A 15,377-nucleotide genomic window follows, 5' to 3' on the forward strand; every position below is an offset into this window, starting at 1 on the left:
TACACATACACGCACCTTCCCCAACCCCCTAAGGGGGCTGCCTGCTCTGGAAGAAGGCGCTCATGGGAGAAGGCCAGGCCGGTTGTGGGACCTCCACCTGCAGCCATTCCAAGGCTGCATGCATAACAGCATGTGTTTAATCATCCTGTCTCACTCACCAATCAATCTCTGAGCCGACCGCACAGATTTCGGCTCTGATACCACGGAGACTTGATAAAAATAATAATGCATTGGTTTTATATAGCGCTTTTCAGGACACTCAAAGACGCTTTACATTGCATTGCATTATTCATTCACACCATACTGGGTGGTGGTAAGCTACTATTGTAGCCACAGCTGCCCTGGGGCAGACTGACGGAAGCGAGGCTGCCAATCTGCGCCATCGGCTCCTCCGACCACCACCAACCATTCACTCTCACAACTTTCATACTAGGCAAGGTGGGTGAAGTGTCTTGCCCAAGGACACAACGACAGTTTTATGCCTGCGGGAGCAGGGATCGAACCGCCAACTTTCCGGTTATAAGACGACCTGCTCTACCAACTGAGCTACTGTCACCCCGACACCCTCACCCTCACCCTCATAAAAATGAGAGGCAGAAGCTGCAAGGGACAGACATCCTCCTTGGGGACATGTACTGGTGTGGCAGGGTGGTGGAATTTTTAGTTTAATGCCGCAGACAACGCCACCTGGGGAATTTCGCCCCAGGACACAGTTGGGTGGGGGTGGGGTTATCAAAAAAAAAAAAAAAACTAATTAGGGTGCCAAAGATGCAATTCCCAAAAATATGACAACAATTTTATTATACCAAAAAAGGGGTTTACCATAGATATGGAGGAGCAAAGTACAATCTAAATTCACTAGGATCATGGGTGATGTAACGGATGGTGTGATATTTACATGGAATTTCATTTAAAATCCTATAGGTGGCAGTGTTGCACTGTAAATAATTTTATACTGCATTTATTTGTATGTTGTATTTATGAAGAAGCACGACAAGTAATGTTTGTTTTTGTATATTAACTTAAGCACTTTGCTAAGAATTGAAGATATACCTGGATTTATTTATTGATAAGTTGGGGAAAATTCTATTTATTCGAATGAGTTCCGCTTCCGAGTTCCGCTTCCGAGTGATGCGATGTCAGCAGAAGTTTTACATGTCCGAGCAGCTGATGGCAGAAGATCGCCTCGATTTGTGAAGTTTGTCATATTAAGGCAAGATGTAAAAAGAAAAGAAGACTCCAGCCTTAGCCATAAGCAGGCCAAAGTGGTACGTTCATTTTTCCTCTGTAAATGTGTATATACTGTTTTTTTTTTAGATACTGGTATTGGGGTTAATCATTTTGCTATATTTTGTGTTTTGCATTCTGTTATTAGTTGTACGGTGTTTGGTGGAGGTGAAACCAATAAACATCTGTGAAAAAGAACATGACATCTTCACGTTGTAGCCGAGGCCGGCATAGGTGAACTCCGCCCATACAAAGGAACGAGGATAGGGGCTTACCAGGCAGCCAGAAAACACAAACACACACAAGGTGGATCTACACACCACGTGGCACCACAAACCAAGGACACCCAGAGTGGATGTCACTGCAAACAACGGATCACCACCACCACCAAGAGACTGGGTACCCACTTGGGACCCAAAAACAAGTCAAATGCACAAAACCCACAAAGAATAGATAAGAAAAGAAACAAAAATTATTGGAGAAAGAAAGAAAATTAAATAAAAAGACAACAATAACAGAGGTTTTAGCCAACCAAAGAAAAAACAACAACCACAGTGTAGGTTTCAGAATTGCCTGCAAATAACATTTTAAAATCAGTACTCTGAAGTGCAATATTGTTCATGACAAAGGAGCCAACCCTCACAGGTGAGCCAGGTGAAGGAGTCATGGATAGTTGTACAGCTACGCAGAGAGCCTGTCGACGAGGAAACAGCTACAATGAGAAACAACGAGCCAGCCCCAGCAGCGAACGGATGACGCAAATTGCAGTCAGCTGCACATGCAAACATGCTGCAGACACAACACGAGTGGTCACGTGGACATATTGTGGATCGGTGAAGTAAGGGGGAAGCTAAACTTACCCTTTTCAGTGGTGCAAAGCCCTCAAGGCAGAACAAACGCCACCATGCAGAAACCCCACTGCAGCCTGATACTGCCCAAGCAGCACCACTGCAGCAGTGTGGCATGAGGGAAGCAGGGCAGGTGTGAGCCAGCAGGTAAAATGCACCCTGCCCCCCTCAAGGCACCGCCCCCCATTCACACCATCAGCTGTGTGGGAGAGTCAGCAGAGAACTGGGGCAGAGGTCATCCTGCTGCACTGGCATGGTCCGGGTGGGTGGCATCCTCGCCTTATGCACAGGAATGGCAGGCTGCCATTCTCACAGGACAGATCTCATCTCCTCCAGCTCCCCGTGCAATTGGTCCACCTCCGAGGGAAGCTGCCACTCGGTGTTGATCCTGTTGATAGGGGGTCCCACAGGCAGTGCAGTGGTGAGAGCCATCCATTCTTTTGCACCCAGCTCTCTTTTCTTCATGAAACTCCCTATCTGCGAGAAGCTGAGGGAAGGAGGCGAAGGCCACCTACACTGCAGACGCAGATCACAAGGATAGTAGCATAGATAAAGCTCCATCCAGCACCGGCAACAGCCACATTGCGGCTCCCTGCTCCTCCTGCAGCAGGTCAGAAAACAACAGTAGTGCGACGAGCTGAGAGAAGGGGGAATACACCGCCTACACAGCAGACGCTTGACGACTAAGCCCGTAAGTTTCAGCTGGGGCCATGCTCGGGAGAAGGAGCGGCCGCACAGCGGCTCCCTCCAGACAATGACCGGGCAGGACTGGCGATGATAGCAGGCGAATGAAACACAGCAGTGGCCTTCAACAGCGGTGGAAAAGCTAACACCCTATTGGGGTTTACATTGGGTAATCCGTATTAGATTAAGTATTAAGGATTCCCGGAAGTAATTAATTACTTTAAGTAGTTTATTGACATATTAATTTGAGTAAATCCGCTCCACACCTCTCGCTTGTGAGTCGGGGCGGGGGCGACACGTGGGCACGTGCGTGGACGAGTGCCCGGATCCGAGCTTCGCGCTCTCGTTTGTAAAATATCGCGGCCGAATATTAGCATAAAGAGGGAAGATGGAGCGTGCTGCTTCTTTGTCACTCACACGGACGGCGCAGCTCTGGCTGTGTCTCCGTGCGGGTCTGAGGTGGGAGCGAAGCGACGTGCTCGCGGGGGTGCATGCACGTGGGTATGGCTCCCGAAAGAAAAACAGTCAAAGAACAGTCAGAGAACAAAACTCCGGTTTCAGTTCACAAATAAAAGCACAAGCTTGGAGATTATCACACTTCTATCTACACCTGCCCAGACACGCTCAACTCAACTCAACTCAACTAAACTTTATTTACATAACACTTTAAAAACAACTGCAGCTGGCACAAAGTGCTGCACAAAGTCACAAGATATAAGTACAAATGCAAGAATAAACGCGCGCTCCTTGAACTTCGGAAGCCGCGGCAGACCAAGCCAGACGCTTGCGCGCTGTCAGCGACGACTCTGCTAAATTGCAAGCGTAGAAGAAGAAATTCCACTGTTTATATTCTGCTGTGAGTGACCGAGCTGTGGACAATCACAAAAGTGATTGGCTCCTGTTTTAAAACTTTGACTTTGGTGTCCTGCTGAAAGCGCACAAGCGTCTGGCTTGGTCTGCCGCGGCTTCCGTAGTGCAGGGAGCGTGCGTTGACGTGCACTGGGGCAGTACGAGAGAGCACTGTTTAGACTCCAAAAATGTATTAAACGACCTCGTTTCGAATTAATTATGGACGTTACCCGCTCAGGAAACTGGGATTACAGCGGACGAGCAGTATGAAGGAAAATAGGCACGTTTTGTGGACTTTATGGACCTTTTTCTTTCGGGCTCTAACGGTCCCTGTCATATGGAAGTTTGTTGACAACGAAAATCCCCCTGGATCTCCGGCTGCATTTGAGACATCAAAAAAGTGCTCCATAGATTTCCTCGGCAAAAGGGTGAGTAGAAAATGAGGCCAAATCATTGTTTGGGTGAAATATTCCTTTAAGACGTTGTAGTCCACGGTGTCAAATGCAGCAGTCAGGTCCAGCAGAACCAGAACCGCATCGTCACCAGAGTCATTCACCAGGAGGATGTCATTAAAAACCCTGAGTAGAGCTGACTCGGTGCTATGCAGGGGTTTAAAACCAGACTGGAAGACCTCCTCGATGTTATGATTGTCCAGATGGTTTTTCAGCTGCAGGTAAACAACCTTCTCCAGGATTTTTGAAATGAAGGGCAACTTTGAGATGGACCTAAAATTAGCCAGGACAGCCTGATCCAGGCCAGGTTTCTTTAGAAGGGGTTGTACCACTGCATGTTTAAAATGTACAGGGGCAACACCAGAGGACAGACTGCTGTTAATGACAGCAAGGACAAGCTGACCAATGCAGGGAAAAATGTCTTGAAAGAGATGTGGGGGAACAGCATCTCGGGGGGAACCTGAGGGCTTAATGTGGGCAACCAGATCCTGTAAGGATGATAAGGTCACTGGCTCCAACTTATCAAATACACCAGAGCAGTGAACAGAGTCAGAGGGATCATGGTCAGGTGTCAAAATCAGGGCCCTGGTGGAAACAACCTTATCAATGAAAAACTGAAGAAAGTTCTCACAGGTTTCAGAGGATGGTTCTATGCAGACAGGCTGTGGGGCGTTAAGAACATATACAGCACATGTGGGTCATGGCGGTTCTCCATCATAATGTTTGACAAATATTCTGTCTTCACGCCTCAAAATAGAGAGAGAGCTGCCGCAGTGGCTCTGTGTCTCTGTGTCCTGTTGGCGAGACGTGACTCAGTCCGTTCCTGCAGCCACAGTCCGCTGGATGCACCGAATATTTAACTGAAGATGCAACAATACTTTCATATCACTGTAGTCATGCAGAAACACATTTCAAAGATTAAGTGCAGCTGTTGAATGTAGTTTTTCTTTTTGTAATTTTTATGCGAGTGTAATATTAGTTTTACGAATGTCTCAAGAACTTTTAGGATTGCCTTCACGTGCGCGCACGCACACACACACACACACACACACACACACACACACACACACACACACACACACTGCATGAGTTTATCAGGCATGACGATCTATAAATTACAATCAAACTGGGACTGCCTCCCATCCTTTCAGACGTCAGACAGATTACTGCAGGTGAGTGTTTCATTGTTGGAATTTTCTGTGTGGAAATGACTGTGTTATTAACACGGTATATAGATTTAGAGTTACTTTTTGAAATTCTTTTCATTTCTGAATGCTTAATTTCTGCAAATACCAGTTTCTTGGAGTAAAATTTCCACCCATCATATTTGTCTCTATTTCTCTAATTAAAATTCATGACCAAGCAGGACCGATTAGAATGGACACAAGTGTAGAGAAAGAAAAATCAGATCTTTCGGAAATGCTCACTCATGCACGCAGAAGCAGCACCACAGCACAGTGAATGTTTTTTTTTTTTAATCTGCTCCTCTGACATTCAGATTTTTTCACTTATTTCAGCTGACATGTTTTTAAGTCAACATTATCAAAAGATTATGCTCTTTACTATGAATAATACGGCAAAGAATTACTCTTATTTCAATAATTAGCGGAACAATTTTTTCCTTTATTCTCATTTTCTTAAATGTTTCATATATCACTATACTTCTACATAGCAATTCCTCTGCTATCTGACAGAGGGTCCCGCTGCACTTCCTGCCACAGACTGTCGACCTGTCCAGGGTGCTGGGATTGACTCCAGCCCCCTGAGCCACTGAAAAGGACAAAGTGATCTAGAAATAGAATGAATGAATACTTCCATTCCCTGTTTGGTTTAATGTATAATCTGACACTATAGAAGCAGATTCCTACAGTTAAGAGATATTTAATTGTGGTGTAAATTACTTTGACTTGGTCAAAATAATATTTTATTTACTTTAGGAAATTTTTCACAGTGATTAGGGGAGGGGGTGGGAGACACACGTTGACATGTCTGCTTTAGCAAGTTTATAATTTAACCATAAAAACAGGCACACAGTTAAAGTTTTAACAGTGCTGCAGAATATTTATCATCTGATGATTTGAATTATAGAGAAAGCAGCTTTCATTCATGCGAATACCTGGCAACGTTTTTCAGATTTTTTTTTTAATCTTTCAGACATTGAAATGAATCAGACAACAGTGATCTATTGGGACTTCTTAACAGAAGCCTTAATCAAGAACATGGTAACCGTGACTGTCTGTGTCTCCATCATCTACATCAATGGGATGCTGGTGCACATCTTCACCAGACACCAGGTTTGATCCACCACACTTTGATCCTATCAGTTTGCTCTCAGTAGTGCCCTGTGTATTTAAATCAATGCTGTGCTGTTTCAGATTTTCTACATGAATCCCCGGTACATCCTGTACATCCACCTGGTCATCAACGACATTATCCTGTTGATAGTGTACATCCTGCTCCAAGCCCTGACTTACAACTCATCTGGAATCAACGTCTCATTATGCATCATTCTGATCGTGGCGGCTGTTTTGTCCAATCAGAACAACCCTCTGACCATCGCTCTAATGTCTGTAGAGTGTTACGTGGCCGTTTGCTTCCCTCTCCATCACTCACAGATCTGTTCTGTCAGGAGGACGTACGTCCTGATCGCTCTGATCTGGCTGGTCAACTCACTTTCATTCCTTCCAGATGTGTTTGTCACATTGGGAACAGAAACCACAGATTTCCTTCTTTCGAGAAAGAGGTGCCTGAGGAAAATCGTTTTTAAGAACATTAATCTGGAAATTAAGAGGCCGATATCTGACATTTTATTTTTAGTGCTTGTTTGGTTCACTGTTTTTTTTTGCATACTTCAAGGTTTTGTTTGCTGCAAAAGCAGCTATTGCGAATGCTAAGAAAGCTCGAAACACCATCCTGCTTCACGGTTTTCAACTGCTGCTCTGTATGCTCAACTTCCTGTTGAACCTGATCTTTGAAGGACTGGCTGTCGTTTTTCCCAGAAATATTGCAAATCTTCACTTCATGCTTTCTTTTTTCATCCACATTTTGCCTCGACTCATCAGTTCAATAGTTTATGGGATAAGAGACAAGACGTTCAGGAAGTACCTGAAGAAGTATCTGCTCTTCACAGATAACTTTGTGAAGATTCATTCATTTACGTGAAAATGGTTTCTAATGAAAATGCAAATTTTTATCTTTATTTTATTTTTTTTCCTTTGGGTGCTCAGGGGAAAGAAGGAGGAACTGAACCTCCAGTATGTCATGACTCCCAGTCCATATCCTCCTGGCCTTGGTAGTTTCAGAACTGAGTGTGACTTGAATCCAACTTGGTCATCTGTCTGTACAAGTGTCTGCATACTCGTTAATCTTTATAGCATCTTGTTCTCTGCACACTGTATGTGTGTAGCTTCAGTACAAAAACAAACAACAGCACCCACTCACAGAGTTTCTGCCGTTTTCACTTGAAATATCAGCACACAAAAGCAGCCTACGTTCTGCTGTCTTGTCACCTTTGTGAACCAACGAAACAACACAGCTAATGACGTTATGGTTAAAACATCAACTGGACTCACTTTGATTCTGTCTTGTTGATTGTGTCAAGAAATTAAATAATGCTAACATCCATGGTTTTTGCTTCTGACATTTTTATGTAAACAAGACAATGTTAGTGATATTAATCTATAAAAACTGAGAAAATGTGCAGACAATTCACATGGCTCTTCAGCTAAACCAGGAAATATTTTATTACTTTATGGTAAAACTCTTGAAAGCAACACATTTTAGCATCAGGCTGCAGCATCAAACAAGAACAGGATTGCTTTTTAATTTTTTGACAACAAGGGAGCAAACTTGTCCCTCCACCAGAGATGGGAGTAACTCCGTTAAAATAATTTATGTTACTAATGGTATTGCTATTTTTTAGATATAAGTAATCTAACTAATTAGTTATTCCGGAATTATATTTAAAAACAAATAAAGAATCTCAAAATGGACTCTAAAGTTCAAAGGGAGTCAGTGGAGGGAGACCAGGATGGGAGTGATGTGGTCCCTCTTACGTACTCCAGTTAGTCGCCGCGCTGCAGCATTTTGGACCAACTTGAGACATGTGAGGGACGACTGGCTGACTCCAACATAAAGTGCATTGCAGTAATCCAGCCGAGATGTAATAAAGGCATGGATTACTGTTTTAAAGTGCTGGTGTGTAAGAATAGATTTCACTCTGGACAGCTTCCTGAGTTGGAAGAAGCTGGACTTAACCACTGCGCTTATCTGTGAATCCAGTTTAAAATCACTGTCCATTTTAAAACCCAGATTTTAAACAATCTCTTTCACATATGGAGTCAAGGGGCCCAAGTCAGCAGGTGGAGGTTCACAGGAATCACTGGGACCAAAGACAATCACTTCTGTTTTACTCTCATTAAACTTCAGAAAGCTTAGGGCCATCCAGGGTTTAACGTCCTCAAAGCAACGCAGTCGAGGCGTTAATGAGAAGGCCTCTTTCTTTTTCAATGGGACATAGATCTGGCTGACGTCCACATAACAGTGGCCCAGTTTACATGGGTGTTTTTTCAATCCGATTGAAACAATCGTGTTAAATGCATGTGTAAGGCACCGTATTAGAGGCAATAATGAGAAAGCTTCTTTCTTTTTTAATGGGACAAATAACTGGCTGTCGTCCGCATAGCAATGAAAGGAGATGCCGTGCTTTCTCAGGATGGACCCTAGTGGCAATAAATATATAGAGAAAAGCAGTGGCCCCAGGATTGAGCCCTGTGGAACCCCATAAGACAGAGGAGTGGAAAAGGATTCGGAGCTGGCCAGACAAACACACACAGCTCTGTCTGTCAGGTGGGACCTGAACCACTGCAGTGCAGGACCACTCATGCTGACCATGTGCTGTAGTCGGGATATCAAGATATTGTGGTCCACGGTGTCAAATGCAGCAGTCAGGTCCAGCAGAACCAGAACCGCATCGTCACCAGAGTCATTCACCGGGAGGATGTCATTAAAACCCTGAGTAGAGCTGACTCGGTGCTATGCAGGGCTTTAAAACCGGACTGGAAGACCTCTTAGATGTTATGATTGTCCAGATGGTTTTTCAGCTGCAGGTAGACAACCTTCTCCAGGATTTTTGAAATGAAGGGCAACTTTGAGATGGGCCTAAAATTAGCCAGGACAGCCTGATCCAGGCCGGGTTTCTTTAGAAGGGGTTGTACCACTGCATGTTTAAAATGTACAGGGACAACACCAGAGGACAGACTGCTGTTAATGACAGCAAGGACAAGCTGACCAATGCAGGGAAAAATGTCTTTAAAGAGATGTGGGAGAACTGCATCTCGGGGGAAACCTGAGGGCTTAATGTGGGCAACCAGATCCTGTAAGGATGATAAGGTCACTGGCTCCAACTTATCAAATACACCAGAGCAGTGAACAGAGTCAGAGGGATCATGGTCAGGTGTCAAAATCAGGGCCCTGGTGGAAACAACCTTATCAATGAAAAACTGAAGAAAGTTCTCACAGGTTTCAGAGGATGGTTCTATGCATGGTTTGGATTCGTATATACAGGCCAGAGGTTATTTTTGCCTACCTTGACATGTTTCGGCTGCCAAGCTGCAGCCTTCCTCAGAAGTGTCTCTATGCAGACAGGCTGTGGGGCGTTAAGAACATATACAGCACATGTGGGTCATGGCGGTTCTCCATAATAATGTTTGACAATATTCTGTCTTCACGCCTCAAAATAGAGAGAGAGCTGCCGCAGTGGCTCTGTGTCTCTGTGTCCTGTTGGCGAGACGTGACTCAGTCCGTTCCTGCAGCCACAGTCCGCTGGATGCACCTAATATTTAACTGAAGATGCAACAATACTTTCATATCACTGTAGTCATGCAGAAACACATTTCAAAGATTAAGAGCAGCTGTTGAATGTACTTTTTCTTTTTGTAATTTTTATGCTAGTGTAATATTAGCTTTATGAATGTCTCAAGAACTTTTAGGATTGCCTTCACGTGTGTGCGCGCGCGCACACACACACACACACACACACACACACACACACACACACACACACACACACACACACACACACTGCATGAGTTTATCAAGCACGGCAATCTATAAATTACAATCAAACTGGGACTGCCTCCCATCCTTTCAGACGTCAGACAGATTTCTGCAGGTGAGTGTTTCATTGTTGGAATTTTCTGTGTGGAAATGACTGTGTTATTAACACGGTATATAGATTTAGAGTTACTTTTTGAAATTCTTTTGATTTCTGAATGCTTAATTTCTGCAAATACCAGTTTCTTGGAGTAAAATTTCCACCCATATATTTGTCTCTATTTCTCTAATTAAAATTCATGACCAAGCAGGACCGATTAGAATGGACACAAGTGTAGAGAAAGAAAAATCAGATCTTTAGGAAATGCTCACTCATGCACGCAGAAGCAGCACCACAGTGCAGTGAACATGTTTTTGTTTTTTTATCTGCACTTCTGACATTCAAACAGATTTTTTCACTGATTTAAGCTGACATGCTTTTAAGTCAACATTATCAAAAGATTATGCTCTTTACTATGAATAATACGGCAAAGAATTACTCTTATTTCAATAATTAGCGCAACAATTTTTTCCTTTATTCTCATGTTTCTCATGTTTCATATATCACTATACTTCTACATAGCACTTCCTCTGCTATCTGACAGAGGGTCCCGCTGCACTTCCTGCGACAGACTGGCGACCTGTCCAGGGTGCTGGGATTGACTCCAGCCCCCCGAGCCACTGAAAAGGACAAAGTGATCTAGAAATAGAATGAATGAATACTTCCATTCCCTGTTTGGTTTAATGTATAATCTGACACTATAGAAGCAGATTCCTACAGTTCAGAGATATTTAATTGTGGTTTAAATTACTTTGACTTGGTCAAAATAATATTTTATTTACTTTAGGAAATTTTTCACAGTGATTAGGGGAGGGGGTGGGAGACACACGTTGACATGTCTGCTTTAGCAAGTTTATAATTTAACCATAAAAAGAGGCACACAGTTAAAGCTTTAACAGTGCTGCAGAATATTTATCATCTGATGATTTGAATTATAGAGAAAGCAGCTTTCATTCATGCGAATACCTGGCAACGTTTTTCAGATGCTGGTCCATGTTTTTTTTTTTTTTTTTTTTTTGTTGTCTTTCAGACATTGGAATGAATCAGACAACAGTGATCTATCGGGACTCCTTAACAGAAGCCTTAATAAAGAACATGGTAACCGTGACTGTCTGTGTCTCCATCATCTACATCAATGGGATGCTGGTGCACATCTTCACCAGACACCAGGTTTGATCCACCAAACTTTGATCCTGTCAGTTTGCTCTCAATAGTGTCCTGTGTATTTAAATCAATGCCTTGCTGTTTCAGATTTTCTACACGAATCCCCGGTACATCCTGTACATCCACCTGGTCATCAACGACATTATCCTGTTGATAGTGTACATCCTGCTCCAAGCCCTGAGTTACAGCTCATCTGGAATCAACATCTCATTATGCATCATTCTGATCGTGGCGGCTGTTTTGTCCAATCAGAACAACCCTCTGACCATCGCTGTGATGTCTGTAGAGTGTTACGTGGCCGTTTCCTTCCCTCTCCATCACTCACGGATCTGCTCTGTCAGGAAGACGTACGTCCTGATCGCTCTGATCTGGCTGGTCAACTCACTCTCAATCCTTCCAGATGTGTTTGTCACATTGGGAACAGAAACCACAGATTTCCTTCTTTCAAGAAAGATGTGCCTGAGGAAAATCGTTTTTAAGAACATTAATCTGGAAATTAAGAGGCCGATATCTGACATTTTATTTTTAGTGCTTGTTTGGTTCACTGTTTTTTTTTGCATACTTCAAGGTTTTGTTTGCTGCAAAAGCAGCTATTGCGAATGCTAAGAAAGCTCGAAACACCATCCTGCTTCACGGTTTTCAACTGCTGCTCTGTATGCTCAACTTCCTGTTGAACCTGATCTTAGAAGGACTGGCTGTCATTTTTCCCAGAAGTATTGCAAATCTTTACTTCATGCTTTCTTTTTTCATCCACATTTTGCCTCGACTCATCAGTTCAATAGTTTATGGGATAAGAGACAAGACGTTCAGGAAGTACCTGAAGAAGTATCTGCTCTTCACAGATAACTTTGTGAAGATTCATTCATGTACGTGACAATGGTTTCTAATGAAAATGCAAATTTTTATCTTTATTTTATTTTTTTTCCTTTGGGTGCTCAGGGGAAAGAAGGAGGAACTGAACCTCCAGTATGTCATGACTCCCAGTCCATATCCTCCTGGCCTTGGTAGTTTCAGAACTGAGTGTGACTTGAATCCAACTTGGTCATCTGTCTGTACAAGTGTCTGCATACTCGTTAATCTTTATAGCATCTTGTTCTCTGCACACTGTATGTGTGTAGCTTCAGTACAAAAACAAACAACAGCACCCACTCACAGAGTTTCTGCCGTTTTCACTTGAAATATCAGCACACAAAAGCAGCCTATGTTCTGCTGTCTTGTCAGCTATGTGAACCAACAAAACAACACAGCTAATGACGTTATGGTTAAAAACATCAACTGGACTCACTTTGATTCTGTCTTGTTGATTGTGTCAAGAAATTAAATAATGCTAACATCCATGGTTTTTGCTTCTGACATTTTTATGTAAACAAGACAATGTTAGTGATATTAATCTATAAAAAACTGAGAAAATGTACAGACAATTCACATGGCTCTTCAGCTAAACCAGGAAATATTTTATTACTTTATGGTAAAACTCTTGAAAGCAACACATTTTAGCATTAGGCTGCAGCATCAAACAAGAACAGGATTGCTTTTTAATTTTTTGACAACAAGGGAGCAAACTTGTCCCTCCACCAGAGATGGGAGTAACTCCGTTAAAATAATTTATGTTACTAACGGTATTGCTATTTTTAGATATAAGTAATCTAACTAATTAGTTATTCCGGCATTACATTTAAAAACAAATCAAAGATTCTCAAAATGGACTCTAAAGTTCAAAGGGAGTCAGTGGAGGGAGACCAGGATGGGAGTGATGTGGTCCCTCTTACGTACTCCAGTTAGTCGCCGCGCTGCAGCATTTTGGACCAACTTGAGACATGTGAGGGACGACTGGCTGACTCCAACATAATGTGCATTACAGTAATCCAGCCGAGATGTAATAAAGGCATGGATTACTGTTTTAAAGTGCTGGTGTGTAAGAATAGATTTCACTCTGGACAGCTTCCTGAGGTGGAAGAAGCTGGACTTAACCACTGCGCTTATCTGTGAATCCAGTTTAAAATCATTGTCCATTTTAAAACCCAGATTTTAAACAATCTCTTTCACATGTGGAGTCAAGAGGCCCAAGTCAGCAGGTGGAGGTTCACAGGAATCACTGGGACCAAACACAATCACATCTGTTTTACTCTCATTAAACTTCAGAAAGCTTAGGGCCATCCAGGGTTTAACGTCCTCAAAGCAACACAGTAGAGGCGTTAATGAGAAGGCCTCTTTCTTTTTCAATGGGACATAGATCTGGCTGACGTCCACATAACAGTGGCCCAGTTTACATGGGTGTTTTTTCAATCCGATTGAAACAATCGTGTTAAATGCATGTGTAAGGCACCGTATTAGAGGCACTAATGAGAAAGCTTCTTTCTTTTTTAATGGGACAAATAACTGGTTGTCATCCGCATAACAATGAAAGGAGATGCCGTGCTTTCTCAGGATGGACCCTAGTGGCAATAAATATATAGAGAAAAGCAGTGGCCCCAGGATTGAGCCCTGTGGAACCCCATAAGACAGAGGAGTGGAAAAGGATTCAGAGCTGGCCAGACAAACACACACAGCTCTGTCTGTCAGGTAGGACCTGAACCACTGCAGTGCAGGACCACTCATGCTGATCATGTGCTGCAGTCGCGATATCAAGATATTGTGGTCCACGGTGTCAAATGCAGCAGTCAGGTCCAGCAGAACCAGAACCGCATAGTCACCAGAGTCATTCACCAGGAGGATGTCATTAAAAACCCTGAGTAGAGCTGACTCGGTGCTATGCAGGAGTTTAAAACTGGACTGGAAGACCTCTTAGATGTTATGATTGTCCAGATGGTTTTTCAGCTGCAGGGAGACAACCATCTCCAGGATTTTTGAAATGAAGGGCAACTTTGAGATGGGCCTAAAATTAGCCAGGACAGCCTGATCCAGGCCGGGTTTCTTTAGAAGGGGTTGTACCACTGCATGTTTAAAATGTACAGGGACAACACCAGAGGACAGACTGCTGTTAATGACAGCAAGGACAAGCTGAACAATGCAGGGAAAAATGTCTTTAAAGAGATGTGGGGGAACAGCATCTCGGGGGGAACCTGAGGGCTTAATGTGGGCAACCAGATCCTGTAAGGATGATAAGGTCACTGGCTCCAACTTATCAAATACACCAGAGCAGTGAACAGAGTCAGAGGGATCATGGTCAGGTGTCAAAATCAGGGCCCTGGTGGAAACAACCTTATCAATGAAAAACTGAAGAAAGTTCTCACACGTTTCAGAGGATGGTTCTATGCAGACAGGCTGTGGGGCGTTAAGAACATATACAGCACATGTGGGTCATGGCGGTTCTCCATCATAATGTTTGACCAATATTCTGTCTTCACGCCTCAAAATAGAGAGAGAGCTGCCGCAGTGGCTCTGTGTCTCTGTGTCCTGTTGGCGAGACGTGACTCAGTCCGTTCCTGCAGCCACAGTCCGCTGGATGCACCGAATATTTAACTGAAGATGCAACAATACTTTCATATCACTGTAGTCATGCAGAAACACATTTCAAAGATTAAGAGCAGCTGTTGAATGTAGTTTTTCTTTTTGTAATTTTTATGCTAGTGTAATATTAGCTTTACAAATGTCTCAACAACTTTTAGGATTGCCTTCACGTGTGCACACGCACACACACACACACACACACACACACACTGCATGAGTTTATCAAGCACGGCAATCTATAAATTACAATCAAACTGGGACTGCCTCCCATCCTTTCAGACGTCAGACAGATTTCTGCAGGTGAGTGTTTCATTGTTTGAATTTTCTGTGTGGAAATGACTGTGTTATTAACACGGTATATAGATTCAGAGTTACTTTTTGAAATTCTTTTGATTTCTGAATGCTTAATTTCTGCAAATACCAGTTTCTTGGAGTAAAATTTCCACCCATCATATTTGTCTCTATTTCTCTAATTAAAATTCATGACCAAGCAGGACCGATTAGAATGGACACAAGTGTAGAGAAAGAAAAATCAGATCTTTAGGAAAT

At 43.1% G+C, this 15,377-nt stretch overlaps 2 pseudogenes; both read left to right on the forward strand.

Annotated features, from left to right (window-relative positions):
* The first annotated feature begins 6,222 nt into the window (after positions 1-6,222).
* On the forward strand, positions 6,223-7,222 carry LOC115388491 (odorant receptor 131-2-like; annotated as a pseudogene).
* A 4,030-nt stretch (positions 7,223-11,252) lies between these two features.
* Positions 11,253-12,252, forward strand: LOC115388492 (melatonin receptor type 1B-B-like; annotated as a pseudogene).
* Positions 12,253-15,377: the final 3,125 nt, after the last annotated feature.

The sequence above is a fragment of the Salarias fasciatus genome, chromosome 5 (assembly GCF_902148845.1).
Source record: "Salarias fasciatus chromosome 5, fSalaFa1.1, whole genome shotgun sequence".
NCBI classification, from domain to species: Eukaryota; Metazoa; Chordata; class Actinopteri; order Blenniiformes; family Blenniidae; genus Salarias; species Salarias fasciatus.